Genomic DNA, 16,092 nt, shown 5'->3' on the forward strand with positions numbered 1-16,092 from the left:
CAGGATTGGTTGATCCACATGCCCAGAGGTGTTATAAATAGATTCATTCAAGCCTGTGTGTGTGCATAAAGCAATACGTGTAGTCAGGGTGGGGGTTTCTCAGCCCCAGATGCAAGGACCACCTCTAAGATCAGACAAGAGACAGACAGACAGAAGCCAGACACTGGAGGATGCACTGCCATGCAGGGCATTGCAGGAGGTCTTCCAGGGTAGAAGAGCAGAAGCCTTGGGAACAGAGCACCAAGCATTTATCAAGGAGAAAGTAAATTGTTGGCTCTGGGGGCTCGGGCTGTTACCCAAGGGGAGACTCTGGGGTCAGCGATCCCCAGTCAAACTCATTCCCTTGCCTGCACTAGATTAGATCAGAAACATGGAAGGGATGGCTTCCAAGCGAGACCAGTGGGCACAGAAACTTGATTTGGGAACTTGGCAGCATCTAAGAGAAATAAAGAGTCTGGAAGCAGGCATCCATCCCCACTGCCAGGGGAAAGAGTATAAGGCCTCTCAAGAGCTAAATGCACATCCCTTACCAGGCAGAGAGAACAAGGGCTCTATCAGGGAAGTAACAGAATTCTGAGTAAATGGACAAAGGAAACGTGTGCTGCACCATCAACTAAGACAATGACAAGGAAAGCGTAAAGGATATGGAAGATGCCTCTTGAAGCAACGTCAGGAAATTTAATATATGGAAACATGTTTCCTACTTCAATAAAGAAGTGGATTCCTAATCTAGGGGATGGCAAACATTTCCCGTAAAGTGCCAAACCCTGAATATAATGACTTTGCAGGCCATACGGTCTGTGTTATGACTGCTCAACTCTGCCACTGTTTCAAGAGAGCAGCCACAGCAATACGTGAAAGAATGGGCATGGCTGTGTGCCAATAAAACTTTATTTACCAACACAACAAGCAGGCCACAATTGGTCTCTGTGCTGTAATTTGCTGGCCCATGTTTCCCTTGCTACACAGCATCAGTATTTTTCAATGTTTATTTATTCTTTAGAGAGAGAGAGAGAGAGAATGAGCAGGGGAGGTGCAGAGACAGAGGGACACAGAATCAGAAGCAGAATCCAGGCTCTGAGCTGTCAACACAGAGTCCGACATCGGGCTTGAACTCATGAGCCATGAGATCATGACCTGAGCTGAAGTTGGAAACTTAACCAACTGAGCCACCCAGGTGCCTGTACATTTATTTATTTAATGTTTATTTACTTTTGAAACAGAGTGGTGGGGGAGGTACAGAGAGAGAGAGAGAGAGAGAGAGAGAGAGCATGAGCGTGAGCAGGGGAGGGGCAGGACGAGTGAGTGACACAGAATCCAAAGCAGCACAGAGCCTGACACGGGGATCCAACTCACAAACCGTGAGATCATGACCTGAGCTGAAATAAAGGGTTGGACGCTTAACTGACTGAGCCATCCTGGCACCCCTCACAGCATCAACATCTTATGGGAGATTAGAAACTCAGCCTGGCACCACCCAAGGCCTGTGGAAACAGGAGTGCCATTGGTTACAAGACGCCCGAGGGAACAGTGGAGGATGTATTGCAGTCTTTTCTCTTAGGCTCTGCCACCTTACATGATTCAGGGGAAGGAGAGTCAGAATGTATGTGTTGCGCACACACACACACACACACACACACACACACACACAATGTTTGAAAAGCACCGTTCCAACACTTGCTTATTAATGGTGTTAACAGTACCAGTAATTCCCTCATCAGAGGAAATATCTTCATTGTTGAGACTATTCTAAAAATTGCTCTGAGAGTCTCAAAGGGGAGAAAATGTAAAAGTCAAGTCCATAAGGAGAAAGTGTGAAAAGGCTAGAAAGAAGAAGAATCTGTGTGGTCGACAGAGTGTCTCCCGTGAGTTGTGACTGAAAGGCAGGGTCCTCCTTCCAGACCTTCCGTGGAGGAGGTGTCCTCCATGACGAGACCCTCACAACTGGGGTTATTTCTACGGCCAGGTTCCCACCGCTCTTGCGAAGTAGCAAAGGGGAGAGGGGTGCACGCAGAAGTTAGCAGCAACCGCATGAAAGAAGTCCTAGACGTGGGACCGTGGGTGGAGGGGGGTGCTGGAGTCTTTGGGGAGAACCTCAGTCACTCAATGAGGCCAAGAGCCAGGTTCAGTGCCCCCAGACCAGAAAATAAATAAAGGAACAGCGAAACCTCATTCTGGGTAACGCTTCGCCTGTGGCTCCAACCACATGGACTGCACAGCCTTAGCCACTCTTTGATCCATGGATGGTGAATGGAACAGATGTAGATTTAGATGAGGATTTCAGCTAGGATATGTAGATACAGATGTAAGGGGTGATGGAGACGTGGATGGGTTACATATGGAGATAAAAATATCGATGGCGTACTGGTGCAAATGTAGAGTAGACTTTGCCGTAGATGGTGCAGACTGACATAGATGCATAGGGATATGCAGACATACACATACATCTCTATGCCCGTGTCTACACCTACTTCCATTTCAACATCTGTACCTCTACTATCAGAGACTGGAGCTGCCTTCAAAGAAGTCCCTCTCAAGGGACTTCACACTCACTGTTCTTCAGATGCACCAGAATGTTCTATCTACACAATTAACCACAACACACCTAATCGCCAGCCCCGAAACACTCTCTGCTCTGCGTAACCCAGAGAAGAAATCACTTCGAGGACTCCCAGGAAAAAGGAAAAAGTGTACCTCTTCCCATAGATTTTCATGACTCCTGTTCATAGAGTTTATGGGCCAGAACTTAACTTGCACATCCGCAGACACTGAGCTTTGGGTAGAAGAGGAAGAAACACCGCAGAGTAGAAAAAATAAACAGCAGCGTCATAATTACTGAGTAAACTGTATTCCAGGTGGCCTGTTTAGACACAAGAGCCCTTCTCCTATCACAAAAGATTTGTTCCTGTGTGTTTGAAAGTGTTTTCTTTTGTTTCCTCCCTCTCATCATGTTTGGGAACCAGTTCCGTTTGGATGGTGACTTACTCCTTACAAGTGAAAACAAAGAGGAATCTTTTGCAACATGGAGAAGATAAAGGGTTGACCCTTCCGTTATGCAATCTTACAAGCAGGATGCGGGAGGAGTAATTGCAAGTGTTCGTTGTGGCTCCAATATACACGGTCAGTATATAGGTGTGTGCATGTGAGCACCCACACACACATACACACACACAGCATCATAATCCTACACATCCCAAGCATCTAGGACAAGTAAGCTACCAAAGCCACGGAATGAACCAAACGTTGCCTACCTGAATGCCTTCATCCAGCCATGGAGTGAAATTCCAATAAGAAAAAAATCCCGGGGCGCCAGGGTGACTCAGTTAGTTGAGTGTCTAACTTTGGCTCAGGTCATAATCTCGCAGTTCATGAGTTCAAGCCCCACATGGGGCTCTGTGCTGACAGCTCGGAGCCTGAAGCCAGCCTCTCTCTCTGCCCATCCCCTGCTGACATGCTGTCTCTCTCTCTAAAATAAACATTAAAAAAATGTTAAGAAAGAAAAAAAAATCCCAGTCCATCTCTCCTGTTGACGATTTCCAACAAAACTAATGAACCTAACTCAACGAACACAGCAAGTAACAAAGTGAAAAACAAGGAAAGTTGGTGCTATTTCCCCATCACAATACACCAAAAATACTTTTAAAAACGTGAGACTTAATAAGACAATGAGTGCATCTTTCTGCCAATAACCTCAATCCTGTTGTGTTGAAGTCAAGAATATCGTGAACAAAAGACAAAGGAGAAAGGAAGACTTTTTATGGAATAGAATGAAGGCTGTAATTCCTATGAAATTGTTGACCTGGACCCAGAACACAGTCATGTGTCTAGAGCTCTCACAAACCCCACCTCTGCATCCCCATCACTTAATGTTTCTCTAAAGACAAGTCTTCAATTCTCGTTCGTTTCCTTCAAGACACTTGCCTCTCCAGCCTTCTCTTGGAGCAACTACTGGAAATGTCCCTGATAATGTCAACAGTTAGCCTGTTGATGCGAAACTCAGTGGACAAGGCACAGAACTGACCTTATGGGACCTTACAGCTATGTGATTATATCCCTGAGTTCTGAGTGGGCACGATGAACACGTCTCCTTGCAAACTGTCAACGCACAATGGAGGAGGCAAGAGATGTACATCTTTGCAGACTTAGCTATGGAGAAGGTCATGGCAGCATCACCATGTCAACCAGACCAAAGGCTCACTGTTCCCAAGACTATGCAATAATACCTTGTCACGCTTGCAAGAAATTCATCAGAGAGGACGGATGGGCAGATCCCTATGTGTTTTATTCTGTCTTGTTTTAAGCATCCTTTTTCCTTCTATTGGGTTCTCCCAATGTCCCAGAATTCACTGCCTTACAACGCTGTCCACTATTCCCTCTGAGAACCTGCTAGCTGAATGCTAGATTGGGCAATTCACAATAAAGTATATTAACTTGAGGATTTGTTCACTTAAGAATCATTTGCCTAGTAACATAATCCCTTAAGAATAAATACCAATAGTTAAATTTCAGGTAAATGCGAACAACAGGTACTTGAAAGATTTCGAGGAATGATCTCAGGGTACATGAAAACGTTAAACAAAACAAAACAAAACAAAACAAAACCTTAGCCTTACTATAGAGAATCAATTCAAGCTTCAATCAATGTTTCATGAAATCTGCATAAACGTTTAAATCCTATTTGTGGAAAGAACAGATCAATGTAGGATAACTTAACAGTGATTATTTTTATTTAAATGTATGTGATAGATCTCTGTACACATTATATCTAAGATTTGTATCCTAGCTGTACAATTTAATTCAGAACACATGAATGGATGGTGGTGAAAATTTAGAAAGGATACTATTGCTGATTTCCGACAGAAATGTGGTTTCATACCAAGAAGCTTGAGAATCAATCACTAAAATCCGTGGATTATGCAAAGAAAAGAAAGGGAAAAAAAGAAGATAAAAGGAAAAGAATATTAAAAAAAAAAAAAAGAACCCACCTAGATAGTTTGTGGCAAGGCCGACAGAGCTTGGGTGTGGGATAAAATTGTACTATAAAATAGCATCAATTATTAATAGCATTTTTTCATATTCTAGATGGAAACGCAATGCATTTCTCAAGAGGAGATACTACAAATATAAATAAGTAATGGTTTCTGGCAGAATAAAATGTTTGCTAGCCATATACAGAAATTAGGTGTGAAATGGACACCTTTAATGCATTTTGGCACATTTATCTAATGGAAGCTATTTTATATCCCAGCTCATTATGTTGGGGTTTAATTCCACTGAGTCCTGACCATCGTTAGGTAAGTGATGTTAGGCACATTCCGCCATCTCATATAAGGTGAATGGCTCTATATGCATGTATACACACCATATATACACATACATACAAAAGAAAAATACATAATGACACATTACAACATTTACATATTTTACATAATATCTAACACATCACCTAATATCCTCATAATATATCATGTTAACACACATCCTCCATCTCTTAGGGCCTGTTTCCCCATACATAAAAGAAACATAAGCTAAACTGGATAAGCACGTGCATTTTAGAGCTCAGCCACAAGGTTCTTATCTTGTAAAAAAGAGAAGACAAGCTGTATATGACAGATCTTGTCTGGAAAATGGGTCTTCACAAATGCTCCAACCTTGCCTGCCGTGAGGATCCTCAGTTCCTTCTTGAAATCTGTCATAGGAAGAGCGATTCCATAAAACACTCAGACAACTAACTGGACAAGATGATGAACTGATTTTGTGCATTTTTTCCAGAGAGATCTAAGTAGATAAATGTTGGAGTCAAGACTTCCCAAGCTCCCGCCAGCAAACTGCCTGAACCTCTTTGGTGTAGGACTACAGCAGATGTGTGTTATGTGTCACTGGTGACATCTGGGTCAATAATGATAGATGGTGGATGGATGGATGGATCAAGATAGTAGATAGATGGTAGATGGCGGGCGGATGGATAGAAAGACAGATAGTTAGATAGTAGATGATGGATGGATGAATGAATGGATGGAGAGATAGATAGTAGACAGACGGATAGGTAGATAATAGATGATGATGGATGAATGGATGGATGGATGGAGAGATAGATACATAAATAGGTAGGAGATAGAAGATGGATGGATAGATGGTAGACGGTGGGTGGATGGATAGATAGAAAGATAGATAGATAGTAGATGATGGATGGATGAATGAATGGATGGAGAGATAGATAGTAGACAGACGGATGGATAGGTAGATAATAGATGATGATGGATGAATGGATGAATGGATGGATGGATGGAGAGATAGATACATAAATAGGTAGGAGATAGAAGATGGATGGATAGATAGGTATTAGATATATGACAAATAGATAATAGATGATTGACAGGTGATAACTAAAGTTGGTTGAGGATACATGATAGATGATAGATAGGTGTCCGAATACACTAAGTCAACCATGAAAGTTAGTGTATAAAGTAATATACTTTCCAGCTTTATTGAGATACAGTGGACATACAATAATCCCCCTTTTTTAAAGTGAAAAGTTCTAGTCATTGTATAATTGCAGCTCACTACTGCAACAATGAAGACATAAGTGGGCAAACAATGTCCTCTACCCCTTGTGGCCAACCCTGCCACCTTCCTTCTGGTCCCAGGCCAACACCCATGCATGGACCATCCTCTAGCTTTGTCTTCTCAAGAAATTCGTGTAAACGACCGCATGAGTGTAGGTACACGTCTGTGCCTGACTTCTTTCTGTCAACCTAGTTTCTGAAATTCATCTCCATTGTTACATTCGCCAGTGCTATGTTCCTTTGATTAATGAATACTATTCATTGTATAAATGGGTAAACAAAATATGTTCATGCATTCAGTTCTTGATGAACATATGGCCCGCTTCCAATTTTGTGTGTGTGCGTGCTATTTTGAATAAAAATGCTACAAGTTCTTCATGTGCAAATCTTGGGTGGACATATGTTGTCATGTCTGTGGTGGTTACCTAGGATCAGCATGGCGGGGCCATAGGACTGATCTATGTTCATATGTGATAGTCTCACTGTTTTCCAAGTGTGTAAACCATGAATAGTGGATTTCTTGAAGTCTGTATTTTTAACACTTGATTACAAATGTTAGCAAATAGTGCCATTACCATTAGGGCTTGGCTGGTCTAAGAAAAATTTTTATTTCTTTTTAAATTAAAATTTTATTACCTGAGGGGTTATATGTTATATATATATAACACATGGTCAGTCAAATGCTTAATGTAAGCCTAACTGTACACAAACATTTAATTTCTCCCAGGACCAGAGAATTCTTCAGAATAGTTAATATACACTTCAGAGACTAATACTGCCAACATACATCTTCAATAGATGGCATATCCTAATTTACTACCTTAATATCTGTAAAAAGTTCAGCATATATTTAACAGACATTCTGAAGACAGATGGTTCTTAAAATTTATCTTATTTGATTTTAGATCAAAGGAACACAAACTCAATAATCATCGCCTATGGAGTTACTTTCTCTGTTCCATGCCCTTGAAGTGTGTAATAAATAATTTTGAAGAACGGATGACTAATTTTCCATGCGCTGATTTTCTTCAATTTTTCTCTGTGATGTTTGGATTCTTTTCATTCATCACGATAGTGAGCAAGACTCCCATCGATGGTTGTAAACCAGTAAGCAGGGAAACAGTTTGTGTCTAAGATAATTTTTTTAAAAGGTGGCAGTTTGCTCTGTAAGATAATTTCAGATGAAGAACAAATTTTTCAAATGTATGCCTTCACAGAAGGCAGAGTTCAGTGCTCTTCAAAATGATTCATTGACAAGACTTATTATTTGCCTCGTAGAATGACATTTTCATGGGGTACCAATTTATTTTGGGAGTGTTTGATGATAGGTACAGTGTGATTACTCACAGTGAATCAGATATTAAGTACAACCTCACCACGTTGTGTAAGTATTTGTTGATTCTACTTAGGACTGCCCATGTTGTTATCTGTTTTCAGAGGTGGCCAAAAATATCCAGATGAATAATTACATGTTTGAGTACAACAGTTACGGTACATTTGCATGTTGATCTCTGGCCTCGGATGAAATTCAACGAACTCTTTGATGACGCCAACAAAGGTGACGGTAATGATGCTTCATTTTTTCATAAGGCAAATTACATTCTGTTTATCACTCCTGATTGGACAAATTAAATCTAACGGAGTCTTCCTTCGTCAAGGAATGATTATTTTGTGCTTTCTGCAGGACGGTATTCTTCCCGGGGAAGCAAGGTCAATCTGAACAATTAAAAAGAATTCACGGCTGTGCTGTTTGAATATGCAATTTCAAGCACTCTTCACAGAATTCTCAATTTAAGAAATCCCCAATAATTAATTGTTGAAAAATATTCATGAGGACCTCAAGCTTCAAGGACAGAATGTATTTCTTCATTAAAAGGGGCAATCGAAAAATAAGGGTTTACAAAATAACGACCCCAGAAAATATATTGTCATGCTGTGCTCCTTTGTCTTGCTTTAAAACAAGTCTCTTGGGTTTTATTTAATATATGTGAACTTTCCTTTTTAAATTGGCTTTGTTGTTTCTCTTGTCGGTGGATGTTTAGTTGATGAAGATGTTAACTCGATCTGTTGCCTCACCCAAGAATTGGCTTCGAATTCAGTCGGTGGTTGTATCCCATTGGAAGTCTACACACCACTAAAGAAAACGTAACCTTGTTGAATACATTTGCTGATCTATATATTGGAGATTCTACAACTGGCCTTGCAGAAATCCATTATTTATGGTTGTGAAGTCCATCCTTCAAGACTTAGGAAAGAATCCCCAGATGTGGTTGAATCTTGTTTCCCCTTATTCAGATCGATGCCTGGGTGCTTCCCTCGGTTAAGTGTCTGATTTAGGCTCAGGTCATGATCTCGTGGTCGTGAGTTCGAGCCCTGCATCAAGCTCAGTGCTGACAGCATGGAGCCTGCTTGGGATTCTCGCTCTCCTGCTCTCTCTACCCCTCCTACTCTCAATGCTCTGTCTCTGCCTCTCCCTCTCAAAATACATTAATAAACTTAAAAGCAAAGGATCAGTAGCTTATGTACAGTGGTGAGCTGACAAAGGCATAGCCAACATTGGTGGGTTTTTTTTTAATTTTTAACATTTATTTTTGAGGGAGACAGAGCGCTAGTGTGGGAGGGGCAGAGAGAGAAGGAGACACAAAATCTGAAGACAGGCTCCAGGCTCTGAGCTGTCAGCACAGAACCCGACCCGGGGCTCAAACCCATGAACCGCGAGACCATGACCTGAGCCGAAGTGGGGTGAGTGCTCAGGGGACTGAGCCACCCAGGCACCCCGTAATATTTACTTTAAATCTAGTTCATATATTAGTATCATTTCTTGGTCTGCATTCCTATTTTCACCAAAGAGTTTTTTCTCCTCCAAACTGCGATTAAACCTCCTGCTTCAGAGTCGCGAGCCCATTGTTTTTTAAAATGCAGCCACTGTTGTACGTTTGATAAACTCTTAATCTTTCCAAATTGCTCAAGATTCCTTTATTGATTTTTTCCCCTCAGTGGAAATTATCTTCCCATTTTAAATTACATGCAAGTAGAATTCTGATGGGAAAATCCTATTTGATAATATTATGGCTCATATCATCGGGTTCATACTTTAAAAATACACAAGCCAATCATCTCCAGTGTTATTTGACAATCCACCTATAAGAATCATTATGTGTCTCCACAAACACTGCTTATGACCACGATTGCACTTATTTCCCACACAGAATGGTTGACAAAAATACACACAGTTAATATTTAAAAGATTCATTGTGACGTTAACTTTTTTTCGCTGGTATTTTTTTTAACCGATGCATAGTTGGGTTTGCTGATAGCAACGTTTTTATGAAATACCGTATCCCTCAACACCACCCATTCCCGGGGAGGTAGCCTGCGTGCTAGGAGCTGAAAGAATTCTCAGTTGGCTTTGGATCCTGGATGGGGCTGACTGAGGCCACACAGGTGTGAAGGATGGATGGTAGAACTCAAGCTTGCTGGTTACCATGGAGATGAAGGGGACATATGTGATAATATAAAAATGGCATATAATATACAAAATATAATGTCATATGATACCTATATATACTATATTATATATAGTATATAAAATATGTCATATGATAACTATATATTATAAATTATATATAGTATATTTATATAGTTTATATATAAATGGATGGTAGAACTCAGCCCTGCTGGTTACCGTGCAGATGAAGGGGATATACATGATGATATATAATATGGCATGTAATATATAAAATATAATGTCATATAATAATTATATATCATATATCATATATCTATATACTTTATATATAAATGAATGGTGGAACTCAGCCCTGCTAGTTACTCTGGAGATGAAGGGACATATATGATAATATATAATATGACATATAGTATATCATGTCATATAATAATTGTATACCATATATCATATATCTATATACTTTATATATAAATGAATGGTGGAACTCAGCCCTGCTAATTACTCTGGAGATGAAAGGGACATATATGATAATATATAATATGACATGTAATATGTAAAGTCATATAATAATTATATATTATGTATAACATATTTATATACTTTATATATAAATGGATGGTGCAACTCAGCCTTTCTGGTTACCATGGAGATGAAGGAAACATATACAATAATATATAGTAAATAAAATATGTCATATAATAACTATATATGATATATTTTATACTTTGTTATATATGTAATATGTTATATATTACATACAATTATTGTATATTACATAATACATGTTATATAATACATATAACACACAGCATAACATATAATACATACATTATATATTGTATAGGTATTTCTCTAGCCCCTGGCTTCCAGCTCTTGCTGGGGTTTTCACGGGGACACTGTGTGGTCTGCCTGGATGCTTCTTCTGCTCACGTCAGCTCTGACATACCCGTATCACTCTCGGAAGCTCTTACAAATTCTGCTAATTAAGGGCTTCGCATTAATGAATCCATTTCTGTGTAAGCCAGCGGGAAGACTTCTCCTCTGACAAAAGCTAACAGGAGCTTGATCCTCGCAGCGTTAACTAGAGGTTGGGTTAATGATGCTGCCCGGGCGCTCCGGGACCAAGCATCCCCGGAGAGGCCCACAACATCTCAAAGGCACGGGAGGCCTTCCACAGCCTCGCTCCTCCTTGGCAACCCTGACGCCATCTGTCCTTGATTTATGTCTGTTTATTTACACACATTTCAGAAAGCGGCACCTTCCATTTCAGAGACAGGTCGTGGACTACAATTCTGAAATGAGGGAATTAGTCCAAAGAAACGCACATTCATCTCCAGGGCATTAATTAAAGGCAGTGTGATTTTAAAACCAATTTTGGTGCACGTTTTCCGAATTTTTGAACTGAATGTAGAGTCAGTGGATGAATGCTGACAACTTGAAATGAAGCCCCAACCTCTCATTATATCTGTGTGTTCTTTCAACAGCGATTGCTCCTAATACCTGGGGGCACGTCCACGTTAAATTCCTTTTACATCTTTTAGGGTAGTTTTCGTTTCATATTTTTCTTCTTTGCTCCACTTTGTAAGGATCTCCAGTTATTACTAAATTTCCCCAGGACACTGCTCCCAGATACCTTGTAATTCGGGATTCCTTCTCTGTCAAAAACTGTGTCTATTTACATATGCGGTTCGTCAAGATCAAAACAAAATCCTGTATGTTGATCATGGACACTGGGGGGCTCCGTCGGTTAAGCGTCCAACTTCAGCTCAGGTCATGATCTCAAGGTTCATGGGTTCGAGCCCCACGTTGGGGTCTGTGCGGCTAGCTCGGAGTCTGGAGCTGCTTCAGATTCTGTGTCTCCCTCTCTGCCCCTCCCCCATTCACACATTGTGTCTCTCTCTCTGAAAAATAAATGAACATTTAAAAAAATGAAAGAGTCAAACTCTTTATATATGAAGACTTGTGATCTCAGAGAGCTTCCCAAGAAATGCACAAACAAAATGGTGATCTTGGATTAGTTTCACAGGAATCAATAATATTCCTCACCCATAGGGAATTTAGGTCCAAATACAACCTCTACTTTCTTTCTCTTTTCTTTTCTTTTTAGAGCATGCGTGAGTCAGGGAAGGACAGACGGAGAGAGACAGATAATCTTAAACAGGCTTCATGCTCAGTGCAGAGCCCGAAGTGAGGCTCACTCCCATGACTGGGACATCATGACTTGAGACAAAATGAAGAGTCAGACGCTCAACCGATGAGCCACTCAAGTGCCCCCAACCTTGGATATCTCTGACCTACACACGTAAAGAAGTGAGACATTAAAGACACAAAACATCTGAGAATCTACCAAACAGAAGAGCTTTTGACCAAGAAACATGCAAAATGAAGGCAGCTTAGCTATGGCAACGAGGAAAGTACCATGTTTGATCATTGCAGTGTCAGTGGTGGGTATTTTCCTGCCCGAGGGTGATGTAACATGACTGGGCTTGTAGACATCTACATGACACTAACCTACAAAGGGCCTATCATTTTGTTTTAAACTTTGAAACATCTCGATGGTTAGAAGTGGGGCGCTGCCCATTTCACTGGGATTTTTCTGTGGGAATCAGTGGATACCTGGGCTTTTTCCGTCCTTCAGACTCCCCACAAGCTCATCCAGAAGGAAAGGTCCCATCAGGAAGGATACTCTTTCCCATCTCTCATGTGCTCGCCAACATTTGTTTCTCTCCCTCTGTCTCTCCCTTCTTTCTGTCCTTCTCCTCTTCCTTCCTCCCTTCCTGTCATCCATCCATCCATCTTCCTTCCATCCATATCTATCTTTCTTACCTTCCTCCCTCTCTTCTTTCCTTCCTCCTTCGTTCCTTTCATCCATCCATCATGTGTCTATCTTTCCTTCCTTCCATTATCCATGGTATCTATTTTTCCTTCTTTCCTCCTTCCTTTCTCCCTCCCTTCTTCCCACCTTACTTCTTCCTTTCTCCTTTACCTCTTCCCCTGTTCCTATCATCTGTCTATCATATCTATTTTTCCCTTCCTTCCTTCCCTCCTTCTTCCCTTCCTTCCTTTCATCCATCCATCATATCTATCTTTCCTTCCTTCCTTCTTTCCTTTCCTCTTCCTTGCTTGCTTCCATCTATCCATCGTATCTATCTTTTCTTTCTTTCTTTCTTCCTATCTTTCTTTGTTCTCTCCATCCCTCCCTCCCTCCTTTCCTTCCTTCCTTCCTTCCTTCCTAGTACAGCCATCCTAGTGGGTAGGACATGGTATAAATGGACCTTGAAAACACTGTGCCCAGTGAAAGAAGCCAGACAAGACACCATTTATATGAAAAGTCCAGAATATGCAAATCCATATAGATAGAAGGTAGATTCATGGCTACCAGGGCTGGGGAGAGCATGGGGAATAAGTTCTAGTGGCACACGGTTTTCTTAGTGGGGGATGAAAATGCTCTGCAACTAGACAGACGTGATGGTTGTACAACACTGTGAATGCTCTAAAGGCCAAAGAGCTGCACATCTAAAAATGGTTGGAATGGTAAACGTTATACTGTGTGCATTTTATCACAGCGAGGGACTACAGGAATAAATCTAGTAATGCGTAGAACTGTTGAAACATTATACCATACCCCTGAAACAAATATAACACGTTGTGTTCATTATACTTGAATTTCCAAAATAAATAAAAAAATTTAAAAAGCGGAAATAAAATATACTTTAACAGCACTTGCAGCCTACCTGAAAGGTGGCCAGAAGAGCCTTCCATGGTATATTAAAGTTTCATGTGGCTGCTTTTAAAAAATTACAGTGCAGCTAGCTTAAAGCAATAAATTGATCTTCCCACAATTCTGGGCTCCAGGCAGAGCTGCTGAGATCCAGGCAGGGCAGGACCCCTGAGATCCAGGCAGGACCCCTGAAATCCAGAAGGACCCCTGAGACCCAGGCAGGGTAGAACCCCTGAGATCCAGGCAGGACCCCTGAAATCCAGGCAGGACCCCTGAGATGCAGGCAGGACCCCTGAGACCCAGGCAGGACCCCTGAGATCCAGGCAGGACCCCTGAGATGCAGGCAGGACCCCTGAGATCCAGGCAGGACCCCTGAGATGCTGGCAGGACCCCTGAGATGCAGGTAGGACCCCTGAGATGCAGGCAGGACCACAAGATCCAGGAAGGACCTCTGAGATCCAGGCAGAACCCCTGAGATGCAGGCAGGACCCCTGAAACCCAGGCAGGACCCCTGAGATCCAGGCAGGGTAGAACTGTGCTCCCTCCAGAGGCTCCAGGGGGGGGTCCTTCCTGCCTCTTCCAGCTTCTGGGGCTCCAGGCGTCCCTAGGCTTGTGGCCACGTCCCTCCCATCTTCGAATCTCTCTCTGGCTACTGTGCCTTCTTCTCTCCTGTGTGTGTGCAAACCTCTCTTTGCCCCCCTGGCACAAGGAGGCTGAGATGACACCCCGAAGATCCAGGAGAGTCCCCCAATTTCAACGTGTTTCATCACATCTGCAAAGTCCCTTTAGGCATGTAAGAGAAGCTATCAATGGATTCTGGCGATTAGACTCCTCAGGAGTGCCTTCAGCTCACTACTCCCATGTTGAGCGTTCTCTCTTGCTGCGCTGACTGCTAACACCAACTTTGCACCTGCATATGCCTTCCTGGAAATTGATATATTAGCATCAAAGAAAATGCCCACGAATAAACACAGCAGTGGATGTATCTCTTTGATATCCTATTTCCATTTCCTTTGGGTGCATACCTACCCAGAAGAGAACTGCTGGTAGATCTAATTTATGACTTTTTATTTTTAGAGGAACTGTCACAGCAGTTCCCTATAATGGCAACTATCCTATGATAGAGATGGATGGATGATAGATAGAGAGATAGAGAGATAGATAGATAGATAGATAGATAGATAGATAGATAATAGACAGACATGATGGCTGGCTAGGTAGACAGATGATAGATATGATTTATGGATGGATGGTTGGATAGGTATGTAGGTAAGTAGGTAGGTACCTAGGAAGGTAGGTAGGTAGGTAGATAGATAGATATGATGGATGGATGGATGGATGGATGGATGGAATGACAGATATGATGGATCAATGGATGGATAGATAGATATGAAGGATGGATGGATGGATGGAATGATAGATATGATGGATGGATGGATAGGTAGATAGATAGATAGATAGATAGATAGATAGATAGATAGATAGATAGATAGATAGATAGATAGACAGACAGACATGATGGATGGTTAGATTGATAGATGACAGATATGATAAATGGGTAGATAGATAGAAAATAGATATGATTAATGGATGGATGGTTGGATAGATAGATGGGTGGAATGATAGATATGATGGATGGATGGAGGGAGGGATGGATGGATGCATGCATGGATGGTTGGGTAGGTAGGAAGGTTGGGTAGGTAGGTAGGTAGGTAGATAGATGATACATATGATGGATGGATGGTTATATTGATAGATTATAGATATGATAAATGGATGGATAGATAGATATAGATAGATAGATAGATAGATAGATAGATAGATAGATAGATAGATATGATTCATGGATGGATGGTTGAATAGGTGGCTAGGTAGGTAGGAGGTAGATAGATACATAGATAGATAGATGGAATCATACATATGATGGATGGATGGATGGGTGGATGGACGGATGGATAGATATGATGGATAGTTGGATAGGTAGATAGATGATAGAGATATGCCCAGTTAACATGTGTACACCCTACACTTACATAATGTTATATGTCAAACATAGTCAAGAAAAGAATAAAACTTTTAGAAGTAAAATAAAACCAGGAAACAAATACACAGAGCACTTTCCACGTAAACCCCCTTGAAGGCTAAAATGAACAAATCAAGAGACTATAGGTGCCGGCGAGGGTGTGGAGAGATGGGCACTCTCCTACACTGTTGGTGGGAATGTAAACTGGCGCAGCCGCTCTGGAAAACAGTGTGGAGATTCCTCAAAAGACGAACCATGGACTGGAAGGGGAGGGGGAGGGAGGGAGGGGGTGATGGTCATGGTGGGGGGCACT

Source organism: Suricata suricatta, chromosome X (assembly GCF_006229205.1).
Source record: "Suricata suricatta isolate VVHF042 chromosome X, meerkat_22Aug2017_6uvM2_HiC, whole genome shotgun sequence".
Classification (NCBI taxonomy): domain Eukaryota; kingdom Metazoa; phylum Chordata; class Mammalia; order Carnivora; family Herpestidae; genus Suricata; species Suricata suricatta.